Raw genomic sequence first — 24,252 nt, 5'->3', positions numbered from 1 at the left:
TACCTGCAGGATGCAGCCCTCATCCATTCCCACCCCAAAAGGAATTTCAGTATTAGTTGAAAAACATGGCATTTAGTGTGAGCTAACACTTAACATAACGGGGTGCCATGCTCTTAATGCTGCATATGACACATGCTAAAACGTCTAATACAGCTTGGTAAATAGGCCCCTTAATGTATTAAAACCTAGGTTATCCATGAAATCCAGGTGCATGCAACACTTCAGCTGTATACAGATTTAACATATATGATCAATCTGACCCCCCCTTGTTTACAAAGCCACACTAGCAGTTGCCGGTGCGCTACAGCCCATTCACGCGCGTCTTTGTAAACAGAGGGGTGAGTTTAATCAAATGGTATATTCATTGAAGAAAAGCATTTTCACAACAAAACAGAGGTAACAAGAAATGAACATTGCATTTTTCAGTGCCAGAGTTCTGGCCTGCATATAGAATAAATAAAATGTAACCCACTCATTTTGTAACGTAAGCTGTGGTAAAAGTGGACCTGCGCCAGCATCAGTGCATGTTTTTTACCGCAGTGGGTAAAAGGCTGTTTTTATTTTATTTTTTTTTTTAAAGAAATGGCCATGCGGTAAGTAAACCACTTTCCGCAAGGCCATTTCTGGGAGGGGGGGGAGCACCTCCTCCCATTGCGGTGGTGGTAAGGGCTTCTGTGATAACCTAGTAGTAACTGGGCAGTGATTAACACTGGGTAAGCAACAGCGCTACAAAAATAGAAAATATTTTTGTAGCGTTGAAAATGGTATGTGCTGGGAGTGGAACTACTGCCTGGCTCCTGCAGTAGCCCAGCGGTAGTTCCAGATTGCCGCACGCCAACCCTTAAGTAAAAGGGCCCCTGTATACTCCATTTGTGCGCTCAGATTGCATTTGATGTGGGCAGATGCAGGTAGGATATAAGCCTGAATGAATGATGAATTGAAGGATTTTACTTGCTTTAAACTCATAACAGGACTATTTTTGGAACAACTTTGCCACTGTCTAGGCCCTGAACTTATGCTGTTGTCAGTTCATGTATCTCAGTTGAATTTTGAATAAGTATCACCAAGGTGCCTGGGGAACAACTTCCAGTCAACTGTAATTTCATGGAGCTCAAAACTATATAAGTGTCAAACAGGTTTAAAGCTGCCCCCGCTATTGGTTGATGATTATAATACATCCACATTTCTGTACCGAAGTAAGAGTAAACAGCATGCAGAAATCATCACATACATCCTTCCTTGAACTCCTGCTATACATCATGAGGCCAAGGTACCAACCTGTGAAGTTTTCCATGGGTTGGAAGCCCTTTTTAGGATATTTAGCTATGGGATAGAAATTCATGTTTGGCTCATCTATATATTGTACCTAAATACCACAAAATTTTACCTGCATTGCCACAGCTGGAAACTTTGTACATTCCTGGACGTGGAATGCAAGTGAAAGGTAATGTAGCCCATTCACATGCCATATATATATATACTTGTGTATAAATTAAGAAATTGTGACTTCAAAATCCCATCAATAAGTCAGGGTAGTCTTATTGACTGCTGTGCTGAAGTTGCTTGAGAAGGTACAGCCAGTGCTATGTATGTCCCTGGTGTGGGAAGAACTCTTAATTCAGCTTGTACAATGTTATAATTAAAGAGGTTTGGAGGAGGTATGCAAGTGAGACTGGGGAATGATAAGCATAGGCAGTTCATGACTCAGACGTGTAGGGAGGCTAAAAAGAGGCGAGGCAAGTTAAAATCCTAGGGGGGGGAGGAGAACACTTATAATCATCAGTAAATGGATGGCAGGTCACTTTTGAACACAGTACAGAAGGGCCCCTCAATGTGTCGCTCTGGTGCAGCTGCATATTGTTAATCAACACAAAACCCTACAACAGTCACTCAAGACCTATAAAGCAATTCTATCGTACCATATAGCACTATAAACACTGCAATGGGCAGTAGATCATCAATACACCTATTGGAAAAACTAAATAAGTTGGCTTAGTACCAATCATTCAATGTCTTTCACACATGTAGAATACAGATAGATACTCACCAAGCATAGAACAAGTAATCACAAACTAAAAACAGAAATAAGTAGACAAACTGAATTCCCCAGAAAGCCAGATTCTGCATATAGTGCAACTAAAAAAAAAAAAAAGAGAGAGAGAGAAAGTGGTGCATGTCACCCTCTACTGTGCATAAAAACAGAAACAGATGTCATTTAAAAAAAAAAAAAAAACCTGATGCATTCCAATACAAACAAAAATAAAACGAAAAACTGAAAATCAAGTAATTTGTGACTAGTTTTCAGAGGCCAAACCTACCTTCCTCAGGTAAGATTTTAACCCTGAAAAGCTAGTCAAAAATGTATTGAATTAATCCAATGAAAAGGTGTTGCCTTATTTCCTGTTTTTTTTTTTAATTTATTAACCTTAATTTTTACTATCCAGTCTTCAATCTCTCTTTTTTCTATTGCATTCACTTACAGCTTTACACATCTTTCCCTCTCATTTTCCCCCCCAAACCCACCTCCCCGCTCCCCCCGTTTTCTATTTCTGTTGATGGCTCTCTCATTCTCCCTGTCTCCTCAGCTCGAAACCTTGGGGTCATCTTTGACTCTTCTCTCTCCTTCTCTGCTCATATCCAGCAGACCGCCAAGACCTGTCGTTTCTTTCTTTACAACATCCGTAAAATCCGCCCCTTTCTTTCCGAGCACTCTACCAAAACCCTCATCCACACACTTGTCACCTCTCGTTTAGACTACTGCAATCCGCTTCTTGCTGGCCTCCCACTTAGTCACCTCTCCCCTCTCCAGTCGGTTCAAAACTCTGCTGCCCGTCTCATCTTCCGCCAGGGTCGCTTTACTCATACTACCCCTCTCCTCAAGACCCTTCACTGGCTCCCTATCCGTTTTCGCATCCTGTTCAAACTTCTTCTACTAACCTATAAATGTATTCACTCTGCTGCTCCCCAGTATCTCTCCACACTCGTCCTTCCCTACACCCCTTCCCGTGCACTCCGCTCCATGGATAAATCCTTCTTATCTGTTCCCTTCTCCACTACTGCCAACTCCAGACTTCGCGCCTTCTATCTCGCTGCACCCTACGCCTGGAATAAACTTCCTGAGCCCCTACGTCTTGCCCCATCCTTGGCCACCTTTAAATCTAGACTGAAAACCCACCTCTTTAACATTGCTTTTGACTCGTAACCACTTGTAACCACTCGCCTCCACCTACCCTCCTCTCTTCCTTCCCGTTCACATTAATTGATTTGATTTGCTTACTTTATTTATTTTTTGTCTATTAGATTGTAAGCTCTTTGAGCAGGGACTGTCTTTCTTCTATGTTTGTACAGCGCTGCGTATGCCTTGTAGCGCTATAGAAATGCTAAATAGTAGTAGTAGTAGTAGTAGGTCCTCCCTATTCTCTTATTCCCCAGTCTTTCATTTACTCTTCCGTTTCTCCCTCTAACATCACCTTTGTCCTATCTCTCTCTCTTCTGCCCCATCCAGCGTCAGAGTGTGTGTGTGTCTCTCTCTTCTCTCCATTTAACAGTACACCATGTGTCTCCTCTCCTTATCTAGCACTATCCCGTCTGCCCCATCCAGCATTACCCAGTCTCTCGCTCTCTCTCTCCCCCATCTCTTCTTCCCCATCCAGCATTAACCAGTCTCTCTGTGTCTCTTTTGCCCCATTCAGCATTACCCTGTCTCTGTTTCTCTTTTACCCCATCCATTACCCATTCATCTCTCTCTCTCTTCTCCCCCATCAAGCATTACCGTTCTGTATGTGTGTGACTCTTCTTCTCTCTTCTCCCCCATCAAGCATTACTGTTCTGTGTGTGTCTGTGTCTTTATCATTATCTCATCTCTCTCTCTCTCTCTCTGCTCCCCATCCCAATCCAGCATCACCCGCTTTCTCTTCACCTCTGCTTCCCAGAACCAGCAAGGAGATAACCTGATTAACATGAAAGTCCAAAACCTTGGGCAAAAAAGATGGAACCAGCTTCAAAGAAACCTTCTCCCTCGAAAAAAAAGCAAGAAAGGGTTCCCTACAGGACAAGGCCTGCAAGTCCAAAATCCTCCTGGCCGAAGATATCACCACCAAAACCACCGCCTTTAAACTGAGATCCTTGCAGATGCTTGACTCAAGCGGCTCAAAAAGAGAACCAACCAAAACCTTCAAAACAAGGTTCAAATCCCAAGGAGGCACACAGGGGCACAGCAGCGGCCAAAGGAGTTTCACCCCGCAAAGGAAATGCACCACATCTGGAGAAGACGCTAAAGATGTCCACTAAACCTTACATCGAATCAAGCCAAGGCTGCCACTTGTACCTTCAAGGAAGACAAGGCAAGCACCTATCTAAACCATCCTGCAGAAATTCCAAAATCTCCGTGATCGAAGCATGCAGAGGCTGATAAGACTGGAACCAGTTCTCAAAAATACGCCACACTGTAACATAAGCCAAGGAAGATGACCATTTCTGCTACTGCAACATAGTAGAAATAACCTTGGAGGAATAGTCCTCCTTCCTCAGCTGAGCCCTTTCTACAGCTAGGCTGTGAGAATGGAGTCAGATCAGGCACAACAAATCAGACCCTGATGCAACAAGTCAACCGACTCCTGAAGCAGCAAGGGATCCTGCACCACCAGACAGATCAAGTCCCCATATCATGGCCGTCATGGCCAATCTGGAGCAACCAGAATCACTAGACCTGAATGCCACTCTATTTGTTGGATAATCCGACCCACCAAGGGCCAAGGTGAAAACAAGCAAAGAAATACTTGAGCCGGCCACGGAAGAATCATAGCATTGATCCCTTCAGAACGAGGATCCCTCCGATGACTAAAGAAGCGAGGCACCTGAGCATTGCTGGATGTGGCCATGAGATCCACGTGAGGCATGCCTCACTGCTGCACAATACGCTCAAAAATGGACCAGTAAAATGACCATTCACCAGGATCTAAAGTGTGCCTGCTCAGAAAATCAGCTTGCACATTGGCCACATGTACCGAGCAGAGGACCTGAAGATGCAACTCCTCCGAATTCACCACCAACGCTGTCTCTTCCGCATCATGACTCTTCATGCCACCCTGCTGATTGACATAGGCCACAGCCATAGTGTTGTCTGAAAGGACCCGCATGGCCTCACTGACGAGGAACAGCCGGAAATACTCTGGAGCCAAACTTGATTGCCTGGGTCTCCAGCCAGCGAGACTCCTCCATTGATCAGTGGCCCTGAGCCACCTGAACAAGACAATGGGCTCCCCAGCCACCAGACTGGTATCTGTGGTGACAACTACCCACTCCGGTGGCTCCAGAAGCATGCCCTTCTCTAGATGGGCAGTACAAAGCCACCATTGTAGACTGCACAGTGGCGCCCCCCCCCCCCCCCCCAAAGAGGGACCCGCACATCCAAGTCCTGCTGCTGTGGAGAACAGCGGGAAAGGAGCAAGAGCTGCAGGTCTCTGGTAAGTCCTGGTTCAAGCCACCACTTCCAATGTAGCTGCCATGAAGCCTAGGATCTGGAGATAGGACCGGGCCATGGAAGCCCTCTCCGACAGGAGCACCAAAATCCGACCCTGAATTTTGCTGACTTGAGCTGGCGGCAAAAACACACGCCCCACCAGCATGTTGAACTGGACCCTCAAATATTCAAGGGACTGAGAAGGCTGAAGATAGCTCTTGGCCAAGTTCACCACCTAGCCTAGAGACTCCAGAAAGGACACCACCTGGCTGGTTGCTCTCCAGATGGGACTCTCCTCAAATCAACCGGTTGTTCAGATAAGGTGGACCAAAATGCAATGTTTCCGAAGTGCTGCCACCACAACCACCAATCCGTGGCGCTGTTGTGAACCCAAACGGAAGCGCACAAAACTGAAAATGCTTCCCAAACTTTTTTTTTTTTTTTTTTAAAGAGAAGACTCCAAGGACTATAGAAAGCCAAAGAACACAAAGGACCCCGTCTGGGCCTATCAGACTGCTCAGACTACACAGGCTGCACATCTACTCTCTCCTAGAGACTGGCTGGGATCTGCACAGGGACATATACAAGGGTCAAAGTCAGGTGTTATCAGTCTCCCTCTGCTGGTAGGGATGCATAACCCAAGCGTCTTGACTGGTCTGGAGGGTTGCTGAGGAAATATACATTTAAAAAATGAACAGCATGAACTCAGCAGCTTCCACATGAATGGGAAATGGGACTTGACATACTGCCTGAGGTTTTTGCAACTACATTCAAAGCGGTTTACATATATTCAGGTACTTATTTTGTACCAGGGGCAATGAAGGGTTAAGTGACTTGCCCAGAGTCACAAGGAGCTGCAGTGGGAATTGAACTCAATTCCCCAGGATCAAAGTCCACTGCACTAACCACTAGGATACTCCTCCACAGTTTGCACATATAAGTGGTGCCACTTCCATGTGTAGCTGCCCCGTTTTATAAACCAATACATGTTAAGTGCTGCCAATTAAGGAGCAAGGCCATAATTTAACTTGCTTTCATTTTGAAGGTAGAAGTGAAGTACATGGGATTAAAATGGAGGATTCTCATGTAAAGTCTTGGCCAACATTTTTTACAACCTATGCATGTCTTTGAACTAGTGGAAATCCCAACATGGAAATTTCTCCCTATACACAGGCAGATTTTGCTTTCACCCAAACCACGCCCCCTTGATAAGTGTTTGTCATAATGGGACAGACCAAAGGTCCATCAAGCCCAGTATCCTGCTTCCAACAGTGGCCAACCCAGGACATAAGTACCTGGCAAGATCCCCAAAGAGTAGAATACATTTTATGATGCTTATCCTAGAAATAAGCAGTGGATTTTCCCCAAAGCCATGTTAATAATGGCTTATGGGCTTTTCCTTTAAGAAGATATCCAAACCTTTTTTAAACCCCGCTAAGCTAACTGCTTTCACAACATTCTCTGGCAACAAATTCCAGAGTTTAATTACACATTGTGTGAAGAAATATTTTCTACAATTTGTTTTAAAATTACTACTTTGTAGCTTCATAGCGTGCCCCCTAGTCCTAGTAATTTTAGACAGACTAAGCAAGTGATTCACGTCTACCCATTCCATTCATTATTTTATAGGCCTCTATCATATCTCCCCTCAGCCGTCTTTTCTCCAAGCTGAACAGCCCTAACTGCTTTAACCTTTCCTTATAGGGAAGTATTCCCATCCCCTTTATTTTTGTTACCCTACTCTGTACCTTTTCAAATTCTAATATATCTTTTTTGACATGCGGTGACCAGAATTGCAAATAATATTTGAGGTGCGGTCACACCATTGAGTGATATAAAGGTATTATAGCGTCCTCATTTTTGTTTTCCATTCCTTTCCTAATAATACCTAACATTCTATTTGCTTTCTTAGCCACCATACACAGTGAGCAGAGGGTTTCAACGTATCAACAATGGCACCTAGATCCTTGTCCTGATCGGTGACTCCTAATGGGGAACCTTGCATCACATAGCTATAGTTCAGGTTCCTTTTTCTCACATGCATCACTTTGCACTTGCGCACATTAAACATCATCTACCATTTGGATGCCCAGTCTCCCAGTCTCGTAAGGTCCTCTTACAATATTTCACAATCCTCTTGCGATTTAACAACTTTGAATAACTTTGTGTAGTCAGAAAATTAAATTACTTCACTAGTTATTCCCATCTCTAGGTCACTTATAAGTGTTAAAAAGCAGCAATTCTAGTACAGACCCCTTTGGGACCTCACTATCTAGCCTTCTCCATTGGGAATAATCAGTACATTTTTTCTAGCAAAAAAGGTCCGGTACTCAAATGATAGACCACCCCAGTGGTAGGGTGATCACTGATGGACTCATCCCACAATAGCCAGGCCCCCTGCAACCAGTCATAGAATCTATAACAAGGCAGAATTGGTGTGTAGAGCCTGAGCTCTTTCATTAAAACTTGGGGTCCATGGGTCAATTTTAGCAGACAGTGGAAAAGGTGCCGGTACTCAGTACCCCCAAGTACCCTCCTCAAAAAAAGCCCTGGGAATAATGATCATTTAGCCCTACTCTCTGTTTTCCATCTTTTAACCAGTTTTTAATGCACGAAAGGACAGTACCTCCTATCTCAAGGCTTTCCAATTTCCTCTGGAGTCTTTCATGAGGTACTTTGTCAAATGCTTTTTTGAAAATCCAGATACACAATATCAACTGGCTCACCTTTATCCATCCTTTCAAAGAAATGTAGTAAATAGGCAAGATTTCCCTTCATTAAAATCCATGTTGGCTTTGTCTTATTAATCTATGCTTATGTATATGCTCTTTAATTTTGTTCTTTATAATAGTCTCCACCATTTTTCCCAGCATCGATGTCAGGCTCACTGGTCTATAATTTCCAGGATCACCTCTAGAACCCTTAAAAAAAAAAAAAAATCAGTGTTACATTAGCCACCCTCCAATCTTCTGGTTCCATGTTTGATTTTAAAGATAAATTACATATTGCTAACAATAGTTCCGCAAGTTCATTTTTCAATACTATCAGTTCTCTGGGATGTATACCATCCAGTCCAGGTGATTTGCTATTCCTCAATTTGTCAAATTGCACCATTACATCTTCCAGGTTTACAGAGATTTGATTTAGTTTCTCTGACTTGTCTGCACTGAATACCATTTCTGGCAACCTTATCTCTCCCACATCTTCCTCGGTGAAGACTGAAACAAAGAATTCATTTAATCACTCCGCTATGGCCTTGTCTGTCACGTCTGTGGCCGTGACCACCCTCATACTTACCCTGTTTCTGGGAGTCAGTGGCTGTGCTGGCTTCTGCTTGTCTCTGTGTCTGTCTCTGTCTTAGTTTCTCTCTGGCTCTGTGTGCTGATTGCCCTACTGAATCTCACCTGTGTGGGCTTTGCCTCTTCCAAGATGGCTGCCGCTTCCTCCTGCTTGCCAGTATCCAAGATGGCTCCCGCTGTTCCTTTCTATGGGATGCCTGCTCTGAGTGTCAAGCCTCTGTTTGGTTGCAAGGTGATTGCTGCACCTGTGGCTCTGGTGTTGAGGGGCTTTATTAGTGATTTGGAAACTACAGTCCTGGCCTTTGCATTGCCATTTCCTCCGCAGTGCCTTAGGTCCCGAGGTTAGTGTGCTGTTAGCACCGTTGGCTTTCCTTGTCTTTTGCTCTGTGGGTTTTCTGCCCTTCTGTGTTTATTGTTCTGTGGGCTTCCAGCCCTTCTGTGTTATTTGCTCTGTGGGTCTCCTACCCTTCTGTGGGTTTTCAGCCCTTCTGTGTTTATCGCTTGTAGGGTTTCAGCCCTTCTGTGTTTATTGCTCTATGGGTTTCCTACCCTTCTGTGTCTAGCTCTGCTAGTTCTCTGTGTTTGTTTCCTGTGCATGACTTGTTAGCTTGGGCACAGCTTTGTTGTTAGCTGGTGTATAGCTTTACTAAGTCTCCTGAGTTTGCTCTGTGTATGTTTCCAGTGCATGACTTGTTAGCTTGGGCACAGCTTTGTTGTTAGCTGGTGTATAGCTTTTCTAAGTCTCCTGAGTTTGCTCTGTGTATGTTCCTGTGTATGACTGGTTGCCTGGGTATAGCGTTCCTATTAGCCTGGGTACAGTCTACTAGTCATTGTGTTGATTCCTGCTGACTGCCAGAACCCGGACAGTTCCTGCTTGTCTGCCTTGCCTTCACCTAGGTGCCAGGGGGCACTCCTGGATCTTCATTCCTGCTGTTCCTGTAAGTCCTACCGGCTGCCAGAACCTGAGGGCTCAACCCGAGGGGGAAGGCAGTCAAGTGTAGGTGAAGCCTAGGTCCAGGGTGTTCCAGTTCCGCTCCAGTGTGTTCCAGTCCAGCGGGTTTCACTCCTGTATGTTCCTGTCCAGTAGGGCCACTCCAGTGTGTCCAGTCCAGCGGGCCCCACTCCAGTGCGCACCTGTCCGGTGCGTTCCAGTTCCGAGTATTCCAGTGTAGAACTCCAGTCTGGAGTTCCGGTCCAGTCTTGTCTTATCTCTACCTTGTAGGTGATCTTGCCTGCCACTGCCGCTCCACGGTAGTGGTCCAAGGACTCACGAAACCAGTGCTCCCGGGGAAGAAGCCTGACAGTGTGCCAAGGTCCTCGTGCACGTGACATTGTCTTCCCTGAGTGCCCCTTTACCCCTCAGTCATCAAGCAGTCCAACTGATTTCTGGCAACCTTATCTCTCCCACATCTTCCTCGGTGAAGACTGAAACAAAGAATTCATTTAATCACTCCGCTATGGCCTTGTCTTCCCTGAGTGCCCCTTTACCCCTCAGTCATCAAGCAGTCCAACTGATTCTTTTACCAGCTTCTTGCTTTTAATATACCTAAAAAAAAGTTTTTACTATATGTTTTTGCCTCCAACACAATCTTCTTTTCAAAGTCTTTCTTTGTATTTGACTTGCCATTCCTTATGCTGTTTCCTATTATTTTCATTCGGATCCTTTTTTAGCACTAATAGCTTCCTTCACCTCACTTTTTAACCATGCCAGCTGTCATTTGGCCTTTCTTCCTCCTTTTATAATACATGGAATATATCTGGCCTGGGCTTCCAGGACGGCATTTTTGAACAGCATCCACACCTGATGTAAATTTTTGACCTTTGCAGTTGATCCTCTAAGGTTTTTTTTTTTTTATTTTGTTTTAAAAAATACTAGGACTAGGGGGCATGCAATGAAGCTACAATTTAGTAAATTTAAAACGAATCTGAGAAAATATTTCTTCACTCAACGTGTAATTAAACTCTGGAATTCGTTGCCAGAGAATGTGGTAAAGGCGGTTAACTTAGCGGAGTTTAAAAAAGGTTTGGACGGCTTCCTAAAGGAAAAGTCCATAGACTGTTATTAAATGGACTTGGGGGAAATCCACTATTTCTGGGTAAACAGTATAAAATGTTTTGTACATTTTTGGGATCTTGCCGGGTATTTGTGACCAGGATTGGCCACTGTTTGAAACAGGATGCTAGGCTCGTTGGACCTTTGGTCTTTCCCAGTATGGCAATACTTTTGTACTTATGTAACTTTGAGACCTAGAGAGGAAATCTGTTGAGAGTGATCATAACATGCATCCATAGTTTGAGGAGGAGCACACTATGAATGAAGTTATGGGAGACTGGAGACCATTCGCTGGGAGGGCCATGAACCTGAACTCCAGGGAAGGAGGGACTTATGAGAAATGACTGCATACCTGAAAAAAGAGAGAGAATAGAGTAAAATTGGTTGCACCTCTTTGGCCTTTTATTCCCCATTAGTGCCGTAAAGCAGATGGATAATAATAGTGCAGGAAGCCTGAAGGATGCTAGATAAAGGAGTGTGACCATTAACAAATGGGAAAATTGTTTTATTATATTTCATATACCTCCTTATCTGACAGGCAGGTCTAGGCAGTTTACAATAAAAAAAACATATAAGGAAAGAAACACCAATTTGTAAATAGGATAGCTCACAGGCATACAAGAGCCATCAAAACCACTATATCTTTGCCATCTGGTCATCTCTTCACTCCATATCTGGAGTCCAAAAGCTTGTTGGAAAAAATGAGTTTTCAGTAAGATCTTAAACTTTTGAAAGGATTGTTCCATGCACAGAGGAGGAGGTAACTCGCTCCATAATTTGGGAGCTAGAAAGTAGAAGGCAGAATGTCTTGTGGATTCATAATGAGCTTGTTTTAGACTTGGAAGAAGTAGTCAGTGGGAGTCCAGTGATCTTAGGTGTCTTGAGGACATGCAGGGAATTGTTAGAGAGGACAGAAATGAAGTTACATCTAAGTAATAGGCTTTGTGTGTCAGGCAAAGCGGTTTGAAATGGATTCGAAATGGGAATGGCAGCCAGTGCAACAGGAAGAAAAAGAGAGTAATGCGATTACACTTCTTGGATCCACAAAGGAGTCTAACCACAGTTAAGACATTTGAGTACATACCTGGTTATTCCTGCATAGAATACATTACAACACCAAAAATGTGTGTATAAGCTTTGGAGCTTCTAGGAAAGAATATAGATAGCATAGTTTATGTGAAATAGCAAAGCCTGCTTTCATTGCAGCGTTATCTTGGTAGTAGAATAATAAGAGATGAGTCGAATATTACACCTAGATAGCAAAAAAGGACAACACAGGAGATGGGAATGTCGAATAAGACCAGTTTACTGCCCAACTACCGCTTGACACTCGCGGTAATTTCATTTTTGGCGCGAGTTCAATACGCGCGTCTGAAAAATAAATTTTTATTTTCTGATGCACGTATTGGATGCACACCAAGAGGAATTTGATGCGCGTAGGTCATTATCACCTGGTTACTGCATGAGACTTTACCGCTAGGTCAATGGCTGGCGGTAGGGTCTCAGACCCAAAATGGACGTGCGCCAATTTTGATTTTGCTGTATGTCCATTTTCGGCAAAAATTTTAAAAAAGGCATTTTTTTGCAGGCGCGTTGAAAAATAGATCTGAGCGAGCCCAAAACATGCACCTACACTTCCGCAGGCCATTTTTCAGCGCACCCTAGTAAAAGGACCCCTAAATGAGAAAATCGTTGCTCGCCATGCTAAGCAGCAGTGGGTACTAGGAGACGGGGTAAGATTCTATTGGAGAAGCCAGCTCAGTACCCACCGTAGATGGAAGATAATGACCGAGAATTTTACTGGTGCTTATGTACCAGAAAGCTCTATGGAGCAGAGAGAAGTGAAGTGTGCTTTGGCCATGAGAGGCAGTTTTGCAAAGTTTATACAAGATGGGATTTTTAGGCATTCAGTTTATGAGAAAGTGTGTACTAGAAAACTGTTTACTGATTAATGAATGTTGAAAAAGAACAGGAGAACTGTATGCAGCAAGAACAACTAGAATACAAAACTTCCAGTGTGATGACTAGCTACTGAACTGTGGGGGAGCTAGTCTTTTAAAAATGATGGGCAATACTTAAGAGTTAAGAGGGGAATCTGTATCTCAGTAAATAAAGGTGTGTGCATGTGGGAGGTAACTGAGATATGAAGGAAATGAGTAACAGAGATGAGTGAATGGAAACAAGATGGGAAGGGCTGGGAGAATTAGGGGTTGCCATCCAGTCAAATGTCAGAGAAATGATGAGGGGAGAAGAGTTAACTGACTAGGGAGTAGCAACAATGGTGGCATAATTGAAGGGGGAGGGGGAGGGTAAACTACGTAACACAATGTGATACTAATACTCCAGTGGTCATTCCCTTTCAGAAGAGGAAACAGAATGCTGTCAGAATTCTTTTTGTGAAGGGGCTATGAGGGAATTGGGAGGATTAAGGGGGTCTAAGGTACAAGGGTTTCTGGATACTGGAGTGCTAGTAGCAGAGCGGGGTATTAAGGGTAGAGTTTTAGGAAAAAAAAGAGGGGGACAGAGAAGGCCCAGGGCACAAGAGTAGTTCACTACATTTCAGGGGGTTAAATGCTTCAGGGAAATGGAGGTTGCTATTTAAAAAAAAATTAAATGCTTAAAATGAGACACAGTTTTGAATCAGAAAACACACTTGCAAGCTAGAGATATTGGCCTGCTCCACAATAAATATTAGGTCCTTAAGGAGTAAAAGAGTCATTCAGGGAGGCTAAGGGCCATAGCGGAGACTAACGAGTCCTTTTACAAAGCTGTGGCAAAAAGGGGCCTGCGCTGGCATTGGCGTGTGTATTCGTCACACACCGAAGCCCCCTTTTACCGCAGTGGATAAAAGGCAGGTTTCCCTTTTCTTAATGAAATGGCCCTGTGGCAAGTGAACCCACTTGCCGTGCGGCCATTTTGAGGGGGGGGGGAGCACTTACTGCCACCCACTAAGGTGGTGGTAAGGGCTCCCGCACTAACCCAGCGGTAACCAGGCAGCACATGGCACTGCCCAATTTTTGCAGCGCCGGAAACGGCGTCCTGGGGTAGGGAAGTACCGTCAGGCTGCTGCGGTAGCTTGGAAGTACTTCCTGTTCAGCGAGCAGTAAGCTCACATTGGGCTTACCGCCGCTTTGCAAACGGGCCCATAAATCAATTCTTTGCTTCAGAATATAATCAACAAGTTAATGTGCAGCCAATCACCTAGTCAGGATGGTATACACACCCAGAGAACTGAAAGAACTCAAAAATGAAACTGCACGTCTACGATTAATAATCTGCAACCTATCGTTAAAATCCTCCACAGTACCTAAAATTGGAGGGTGGCCAACATAAAACTAGTTTTTTTTAAAAGGGTTCCAGAAGTGATCCAGGAAAGCTCAGGCTTGTGCACGTTATGTAAGCAATGGGCAAAAAAGGTTGAAACTAACAAAATTACTGAACAGAAACATGATTTAAAGGGCCAGATCCTTAGAATTAGCCAAGGAAGTCTTGCTTCATCAGTCTGCTACCCTGTTTCCCTGAAAGTAAGACATCCCCCGAAAATAAGACCTAGTAGAGGTTTTCCTGAATTGGTAGATATAAGGCCTCCCCCGAAAGTAAGACCTAGCAAATTTTTGTTTGAAAGCATGGCCACCGAGAGCTGGACAAGGCCGCCCCCCCCCCTACCCGAGGTCGCCGGGCCCCCACCCACCCACCCTCCGTCGCTCCCGAAACTAACCTTAAATGCCTCCTTTCACCTTCGCAGCAAGCAGCAGCAGGGCAGACCTCTCCTTCCTTCCATGCCCCGCCCTCGCGGACGTTACATCAGGCGAGGGCAGGACACGGAAGGAAGGAGTGGCCTGCCCTGCTGCTGCTTGCTGTGAAGGTGAAAGGAGGCGTTTAAGGTTAGTTCCGGGAGCGACGGAGGGCGCGCGGGCCAACCCCAATCCAACCCTGATGTTTCCCCGAAAAATAAGACAGCCCCTGAAAATAAGACCTAGCGCATTTTTGGGGGCAAAAATTAATATAAGACAGTGTCTTATTTTCGGGGAAACACGGTATATATTTTTTTGAAGGCATGAATAAACAAACAAACTGTGAGGCAGTTGATACAGTGTATCCAGATTTTCAGAAAGCTGTTGATGAATTCCCTCAAGAGGGACTGCTGCTAAAGAAATTTAAAAAGACATGGGCTTGAGGCAATATCCAGTTGCAGATTGGGAACTGGTTAAAAGATAACAGAAAGTTATCTCACAATGGAGGAAGGTGAACAGTGGAGAACCACAGGGATATGCACTGGGACTGGTGTGGTTTTTATTTACTGTTAAACATATTTATAAATGATCTGGAAATGAGAACAATGAGTGAAGAGATCAAATTTGCAGATGACAAATTTGTTAAACTACATGCAGATTGTGAGAAATTACAAGAGGATCTCAAGAGACAATGAGACCGGACATTCAAACAGCTGATGAAGTCTGATGTGGAGAAGTGCCTACCCTAGTGAAGTACATAAGGCTGAATAACCAAAGGGTCCTTTTACAAAGGCACGCTGAAAAATGGCTTGCGGTAGTGTAGGCGAGGGTTTTGGGTGCTCGCAGATCAATTTTTCAGCGCGTCTGTAAAAAAAAATGCCTTTTTAAAAAAGTTTGCCGAAAATGGACGTGCAGCAAAATGAAAATTGCCGCGCATCCATTTTGGGTCTGAGACCTTACCATCAGCCATTGACCTAGCGGTAAAGACTCATGTAGTGACCAGCGGTAATGACCTACGTGCACCAAATGCCACTTGGCGCGGATCTGAAAATAAAAAATATTTTTCAGATGCGCATATCGGATGCGTACCAAAAATGAAATTACCGTAAGCACCGTGCAGTAACTCCCTTTTGGCGCGCATTGGGCACGCATAGACGCTTACGCGGCTTAGTAAAAGGGCCCCCCAATTATAGCTACACAATGCTAGGATCCATATTCGGTATCACCACCCAGAAAAAGTATCTAGGTGTGGTTTGCTCAGTATGCGGTGGCCAAAAAAAAAAAAGCAAATCAGAAAATAAGGGGAAGGGAAATGAGACTTGATATACTGCCTTTCTGAGGTTTATTTGCAACTACATTCAAAGCAGTTTATATACATTCAGGTACTTATTTTGTACCAGGGGCAATGGAGGGTTAAGTGACTTGCCCAGAGTCACAAGGCGCTGCAGTGGGAATCGAACTCAGTTCCCCAGGATCAAAGTCCATTGCACTATCCACTAGGCTACTCCTCCACTTATTAGGAAAGTAATAGAGAATAAAAAAAAAAAAAGAACATCATAATGCCTATGTACTGCTCTATAGTGCAACCACATCCCGAGTATTGTGTGTGATTCTGGTTGCCACATCTCAAAAAAGAACATAACAAAATTAGAAAAGGTATAGAGAACGGTGATCAAAACGATTACAAGGATGAATCAACTCATGCGAGGAAAGGCTAGGAAAGTTGGAGCTTTTCAGTTTACACGAAAGACGGCTGAGGTGAGATATGAGAGGTAGACTGTAGTGAAACAGGTACACTCAAATCGATTGGTACTTGTTAAAAAGTGCAAAGACTAGGGGCATGACATTAAGTTACTAAACAGTACATTTAAAACAATCTGGAGAAGACATTTTTTTTTTTACTCAGTGCACAACTAAGCTGTTGAACTCATTGCAGGAAGATGTGGTAAAAGCAGTTAACACAGCACAGTTTAAAAAAGGTTTTGAAAAATTCCTGGTGGCAAAGTCCATAAATTAAGGCAGACCTGAGGAAAGTCACCGCTTATCCCTGGGGGTAAGTAGCATAGAATGGTGCTAATCTTGGGGATCCTGCCAGGTACTTATGATGAATTTTCTATTTCCCCCTCTTCATTGATATGTCATATAGATGGTCATTTTATTGGTTTTTATATATAAACTTCTTAATCTCATTTATCTTAATTATTAAAGGTTGTTACAATATATATATGTGATTTTGGAACTATATATGTGATGTTAGAATTGTATATGCGATTTGCACATGTTTTCATGATATGCATTTAAATGTAAGGTGATGATCTATATATGTTTCTAGCATAGTATATTTCACATTGGTTTTGGAAGCAGAATGTTATATTATTTGTATGTATGGTCTTATTGAATTTTGTTTTGTTTTTAGTTTTACCCCTGACGCAGCCTGAGGGCAAAACGTGGCCACGTCGGGTATTGTTCCAATAAACCTTTTTGACCTTATTCTGCTTTTCTGTTTGTTAAAAATCACAAGGGACATTAGGTGAATATATGATTTGAACTTTCCACCAGTAATAAAAGGAATATGAAAAGATATGCCTATATAGCATATTTTGCATATCTCATGGTTTGTGTGAAAATGACAGCATTAGCTACATTGCTCTTTTTATATGAGGCACTAGAAATTGATTTACCAAGGGGGTGCTGCAGGTTTTACAAAGAAAGTTTTCCAGTGTATCTGGAAAAAATGCCCACCTCTCCCTATGTTGTCCCAAGGGTTATGCATGATGGTAGGAATCAAGGAGGAACTGGGGGTGCCTGATATTTAAAGATATTATGTTAGTGCAATTATGGTAGGGGATCCCAAAGGATACAAAAAGAACAAGGGTGAGCAACTTTTCTACACAGAGGATCACATGAATGTCAATACTTACTATCCCTAGCAGACTGAACACAGAAAATAAACAAAACATGCCATATAATTCACCGTCAACAAAATTCAATGTGATGACTGAATCAAGATAAATTATTACCAGAATGGTCTGTTACCATATACTTCTGTCTTTCCAAACAATCACTAACACTGTCAGACAAGTCTTGCCTAGACAGCTGCGTGGGAACGGGGATCGAGGGAATCCTGCAGGTTCTGTGGAATTCCTGCAGGGATGGAAGAAGTTGCCACAGGACTCCAGTGGGAATGCAGTCAAAATCCCAGACGATACCAGAATGAGGCATGGAATACCCAGAGGCAGCCAGAACACCAGTCTGAGGCTTGGAACACTTATTGGTTGAATAATAAATACCACCCAGAAAACTGAGGGAGGCTGTAGGGGTTGGGAGGAAACCGAGGGCTGTGAGCGACGGAGTAATAGCATCAACTCCTTTAACGATTGCACCGACAACAAAACTCTGGTTAATTACGTTTGCGTGAGCTGTTTTCTGCGTACATTTCCCATGGTCTTATGAGACACATAAAATTCAATGGCAGGCTGCAGGCGGCCCATCCCTGAGATACAGCAACACTATATTTTATGCACCTATCCACAGTGCATGTGCCTTGAGCGGAAAAAAACAATCAACAGGTGGAAGACAATTTATAAGCTCTTTGTAAAACATGTGATTAGATTGTGAGATAGGTTTATGAAATGTAGAGGCCTTAGGAAACTACAACCTGGGTGCTGAACGGAAGGCACTAGTGAGTTGCAGTGGGGGAACAGTTGCTGAGTTAATTGTGTTTGGCTACGTTTGAGACATTTAACTATAGTTTAGGTTTGGTTTCAAGTGTGATGGGAAACAGTATATTTATTAGATTTCTATCCATAAGGATTCCATAGTGCACTATTTCCTGCAAAGATGCAAATCCTGTTGGACTACAGGGGGGCAATTCTATAAGTGGGCAACTCTTTTTAGGCATCTTGACCCATTCTAAGCTGGTATCTACATGTACACGTCTACAGTTGTATCAGTCATAAACCTGGCTCGCTTAACAGCTGTCAAGTAAGTATGGCAAGAGTGTGCATAACTGACAGTATTCTGCAAGTTACGCATCGTGGCAGCTCTGCCCCATCCCAAGCAACCTCCCCTTGCACTGTGCCACTTATGTATGCCATTCAGAACAGCACGTATGCGGGTACGTGGCAGCAGGGCAACTACGTATATACTTACCCACTAAAGTGCTATTGTGCTGTACAATGACACCTTCAACTGCATGTAAATTTAGGCATCCAGTTATAAAGCTTATTACATCTATGTTTGCATTTAGTACCATACAGTCTTATCCTTCAATCTTATTTTTCAGACTTTTGACATTCACATATAGGTAATTTAAAGTATACGCATATATTATCAGTTATATTTACAACCTGTCTAGCAGTTAATAGAGGTAAATAGGAATCATTTATATCTCTCTGTTCTTTCTTAAAATGCACTTTGGCTACTTCAGTCTTTAAAACAACCTCTTGATTAGGATATTCTAATTTCCTCATTTTGCCATTATCCTTTCAAACATTTTCAGCCTCTAAACCATGCGCTACTGAGGAACCGTCAGCTTTCTCTCCATAAACTAGCTTAAAAGCTTCAGAACAGCGGGCTGAAAATCAAAGAAGCCATGGTTCAAATCCCACCAACACTGCTTGTGATCTTGGGTAAGTCACTTAACCCTTTACTGCCTCAGGAACAAACAGACTGAGTCCTCAGAGGACAAAAATACCTACTGTACCTGAAAACCTATAAATAAATAAATAAATGATTGCTTAAAGTGGAGCCCAATGTTTCAAGCGGGCTCCCCTTGCAGAAAGTTTTACCCAGTTCCTAACAAACCTACAGCCCTCTTCCCTGCACCACTGACTTATCCACTCACTCTACCTGCCTCTGGGATGGGAAGTATTTCTGAAGTGCTACCCTGAAGGCTCTAGATTTCAATTTCCTCTCAAAAGTCTGTATCTCATTCCAGAACCTTCTTAGGGCATGTCACTATTTTGTTAACCACTTTCACACAAGGCAGGTGAGTTACCAAGTGATCCTCATGCCCTCCAGCCCCAGCAATCTATATTGCTAATGACTGAATTGTCCAGAACAATAATTTCAACTCTTCCCTCCTGGGTACACATCCCTGGAGAGACCCGCTCTTGGTACGAAAGGATACAGCTACAAGGCAGTGCTTCTCAATCCAGTTCTTGGGGCATGCCAAGCCAGTCTACACGATATCTACAATTAATGTGAATGAGAAGGATTTGCATGCATCCTTTCATTGGTATGCAAACCTATCACAGCCATATTCATTGTGGATATCCTGAAAACCTGGACTGGCTGGGTGTGCTCCCAAGACTGACTGAGAAGCATTGCAATAAGATAATATTCTCCTTTCAGATGACCTTGCTCCTGTAAAGTAACAGAGGGGCTGCCAGTCACTGAAGGTCTCATATATATTTACTTCTCCATCTGCCTCAGCTCCTCCAAATCTGCCACCCAAACCTCCAGAGATTAAACATTATCTGAGGGCCAGAAATTCTCTGCACCAACACACTACCTGGTACAGAGCATACATATAGCACTCTGTTGAAAAGACTGAATAGCCACCATCCTATTACTGGACTGCTGTCTGTATTTTAAGTGTTGATGAGTTATTAAAGTTATTTAAAATGGTTTGGGGTGGGAGATTAAATTGGATTAACAAAATCACATGAATTTAGCATACTTAATATTAAGTTTGTTCATCTATAAAAGGACAAAAATTAGTCTACTGCTAAGTCACAATTCCTGACTTGTTAAAAGGTTTTCTCCTAATCTCTGAATTTAGATAAAACCGGAGAACGCACCTTGGGTGGGTGGGTGGATATAAAACACCACTGACTAAGCTCTCTCACCCTCTCACAGCAAAACAATAACCCTTTTGTAAACTGCTCAAAATACTGTTTCACCCACTTTACCAGTCTATGCATACTTAAAATCTCAATCTTTCTCTCTCTTTCCAAGCTTACAAAGACACATATACACTTAAATTGTGCTTTAAAAGAGGGAGAAAGACCGTCTAAATCCTGTGCACCAGTCTGCTCTCCCACACAACATTTCCAGCAACACAAGTAAACTATTTGTGATATCTAGCTAAAGAGTATCATTTATTTATTTATTGCACTTGTATGCCACATTTTCCCACCTATTTGCAGGCTCAATGCGGTTTACAAAGACCTGTTATGGCTGCTAACCTGTGGAAAGTTTTGCAGGTTAGAAGCACATCAGCCTTGAAAAGAGCAAACATTTGCTCCCATTAAGACCAACTGTCTTATGTCTACAGTGGAATCCATTAACATTTTGCTTCCAGCCTTCCCTCTGATTCACAATGGGAACTTCCTGCACTGCTTAAGGGAACAGAAGGTACAGCAGAGTCATACATTACTGACAAAGGCAAAAATGTTGCTGCTCACACTGCTGAAAAGGGAAATAATAAGCAATTGATATCAAAGATAATCATGCTACTGAAAATTGATCATGTACATACAGATAAATCAAATATTCAGTAAGTTAAAAAAGGTAAAAAGCATGCCACATGGATGAACAGATTAACCTCTTATCGCCTACCATGAAGAGCATCCATGCAAATGCTTTCAAAATCTGATCTGTTTTAACCCAAGCTCCACCAACAGAAATATTTGTGATAACATTCTGCCAAACTTAATAATGAAGCGGTATGTGCAGGAAAAGGGATTCTGCCAAACTTGAAGCTGCGTGTGTAAGAAAAGGGAGACTGGGAACAGAATGAAATGTAACAGCCGTGCATTTCATCAGGATATTTTGTAAATGACAGTAGCCTAAAAACCATGGTACTTTGCAGGAAATTATTATGCTAGTTAACTGAGAAAAATAAACTTTGGTAAATCTAGGAAAGTCAGTCAGTATTGAGAGGCACTTTCTTCCATGAAATATATTTATTTATTAAGGTATTTATACTCCACATTATCCCCACAAACATGTAAGCTCAACGTGGTTTACATAAACCGGAGAGAGAGAGAGAGAACTCCGGGTGATAGATACAAATGAGAATAGTAGAGTATAAGGGCAAGAAAGAAAGGATACGTTACATATAACAGTACACAAGAATAGGACTAAACAGGATCCACGTATGCCAGCTGGCAGAGACGATAGTCCTATATTGTATCCTTGATGTACAAACTCACAGCCTGATGATCAAAGGTAAATGCAGGCACTAGAGGCCACTAGCGTCCACATTTACTTTTGCACCCATGATCATCGGGCAAACAGCACCCACGCCCCTTAATATCGCAGAGCTCATTTAAATTAGATTTAAATGAGCTCTGCTTGTATTCTGCCACTATAATCAGAGAACAGCACTCTGTTTGTAGGGGCGGAAGAGAGTCTTAATCCTATACCACTGTCAGCCTGGGCTGCCACCGTGTCCTGCGGGTCCACTGGACCCCCACCATCGCTTCAGTCCCCACCGGATCTCCAGCCCCCTATCCCCCCCACAACCCGCCAAAAAAATCCCTGGTGGCCCAGTGGGCTGCTAATTCAACCCCCCCACCCAACCTGATGATGGTCTGATGGTCACCCCCCCCCCCCACTTACCTCCATGGAGGAGGGAGTAACACACTCCCTCCTCTTCCAGCACCGCCTTCAAAATAGCAGCACCCTGCCCTGTCCAGTGCATCCTGGGGTGCGCTAGGCAGGGCTTCCCTACCATAAAGGAGAAACCCCCTTTATGAAATCCCAGGATGCACTGGGCAGGGTGCCACCATCTTGAAGGCAGCGCTGGAAGAGGAGGGAGTGTGTTACTGCCATCTCCATCACAGAAGTACGGAAGGGAGGGTTGGCCGCCAGACCATCGGGGCTTGGATTACCAGCTGACTGGAACGTAAGGGGAGATGAGGGTAGAGAGGTAAGGAGGGGCTGCAGATTGAGTGCATTTGTAGGTGAGTAGGAGAAGATATCCATACAAGGTATGGCAGCTTATATTATGGAAAACTACATATATTTCACATGGCCCTTAAAGCATCCAGTTGACCCCTTAATAATCAAGACAGAAAAGCTGGCCTTTTTCTGGAGATTTGAAGACCAAACCCTGCTCTAACAGGGTTTAAGACAAATGATCTATCAATTTGTAATGAAATTCAACTCCCAACCTACAAATTAGAGGAAAGGGAATGAGACATGATATACCACCTTTCTGTGGTTTTTGCATGACATTCAAAGCAGTTTACATGGTACATACAGGTACTTATTTGTACCTGGAGCAATGGAGGGTTAAGTGATTTGCCCAGAGTCACAAGGAGCTGCAGTGGGAACCAAACCCAGGTCCACAGGATCAAAGTCCACTGCACTAACCACTAGGCTACTCCTCCACTCTCTATATGGGTCACAGAAGAGGATGACTTAATTCAAGACCAGGGTTGCAATGTGGGGGCAGAGTGCAGTGTTCTGTCTAGTCTGAGCTAACACTACTTGAAGCCAGTGCTGTAATTCCTTTGCTAATTGGTCATTGCTACATTGTCTCCTCAATCAGCCACTTTTACTATATTAAGCTTGCAAAGATATATCAAGGTATGGACACTTGCAGCAGTCAGCAGCAAGTTTTGAAGGTATATATAGCAGGTATGCAAATAATCCAGGGACTGGTTGTCAGGCGCATTTAGAAAAACTTCATACTTCCTTATTGCTTCCCTCTCTGCTAATAGCAGGGGAACAGACTACAGTGCCTGCTCTGGTCACTGAGGCAGCTGTGTCCGTCCCCCACCATAGTAACATAGTAAATGACGGCAGAAAAAGACCTGCATGGTCCATCCAGTCTGCCCAACAAGACAAACTCATATGTGCTACTTTTTGTGTATACCCTACTTTGATTTGTAACTGTCCTCTTCAGGGCACAGACCGTATAAGTCTGTCCAGCACTATCCCCGCCTCCCAACCACCAGCCCCGCCTCCCACCACTGGCACAGACCGTATAAGTCTGCCCAGCACTATCCTCGCCTCCCACCACCGGCTGGCTCTGCCATCCAATCTCGGCTAAGCTCCTTAGGATCCGTTCCTTCTGAATAGGATTACTTTATGTTTATCCCATGCGTGTTTGAATTCTGTTACCGTTTTCATTTCCACCATCTCCCGCGGAAGGGCATTCCAAGTTTACAGAAGAAGCAGGAGCTGGGAAGACTAATGAGCAGCAGAAGGAGGAAGGAACATGGACCAGCAGCATGCACTCACCTGTCCCTGCACTTAGACTGATGTAGGCTAGAGCTGAGAAAGCAACCTGAACGGGGAGGAGCAGGAAATGGTTTTTAAAGTTTAGCTAAAACTTCAATTTCTTATGGTGCCATACCATTTTCTAATGAACATTTTCTACAAAGTGTTCACCTTTTATGACCAAATCTCTTCTGAAAAATATTCCCCTGGAATTCATGTTTTACCTGTTCCAAGCTATATCTAGACTTGAGATGCAGCAGTATTATGCATGACTAGAGTGTTTCTAAAAGGATCAAAACAGAACCTCATTTTATTTCAAGCCCTTATGACAGGATCACTTTTGTGGGGGGGGGGGGGGGGGGGGGGGGGGAGAGAGAAGCTTCAAACACAACTTGCTCCAATAGTAATTAACAACATTACATTGCACTACACTATGCATTAAAGAGTACATTTTAATGCTTAAGTTTTTTTTCTCCCATGCATTCCATAAAATAAAAGGTTCCCCAGGTTTCTGAAAAATAAGCCTAT

At 43.4% G+C, this 24,252-nt stretch overlaps 1 protein-coding gene across 3 annotated transcripts in view; it reads right to left on the bottom strand.

The window, feature by feature from the left end:
• PWWP2B (PWWP domain containing 2B) overlaps window positions 1-24,252 on the bottom strand; it is a 102,539-nt gene that overhangs the window by 62,280 nt on the left and 16,007 nt on the right. The window lies entirely within an intron of this gene.

This window comes from Microcaecilia unicolor, chromosome 5 (assembly GCF_901765095.1).
Source record: "Microcaecilia unicolor chromosome 5, aMicUni1.1, whole genome shotgun sequence".
Lineage (NCBI taxonomy): Eukaryota > Metazoa > Chordata > Amphibia > Gymnophiona > Siphonopidae > Microcaecilia > Microcaecilia unicolor.
This window is presented reverse-complemented; position numbering and strand designations above follow the sequence as displayed.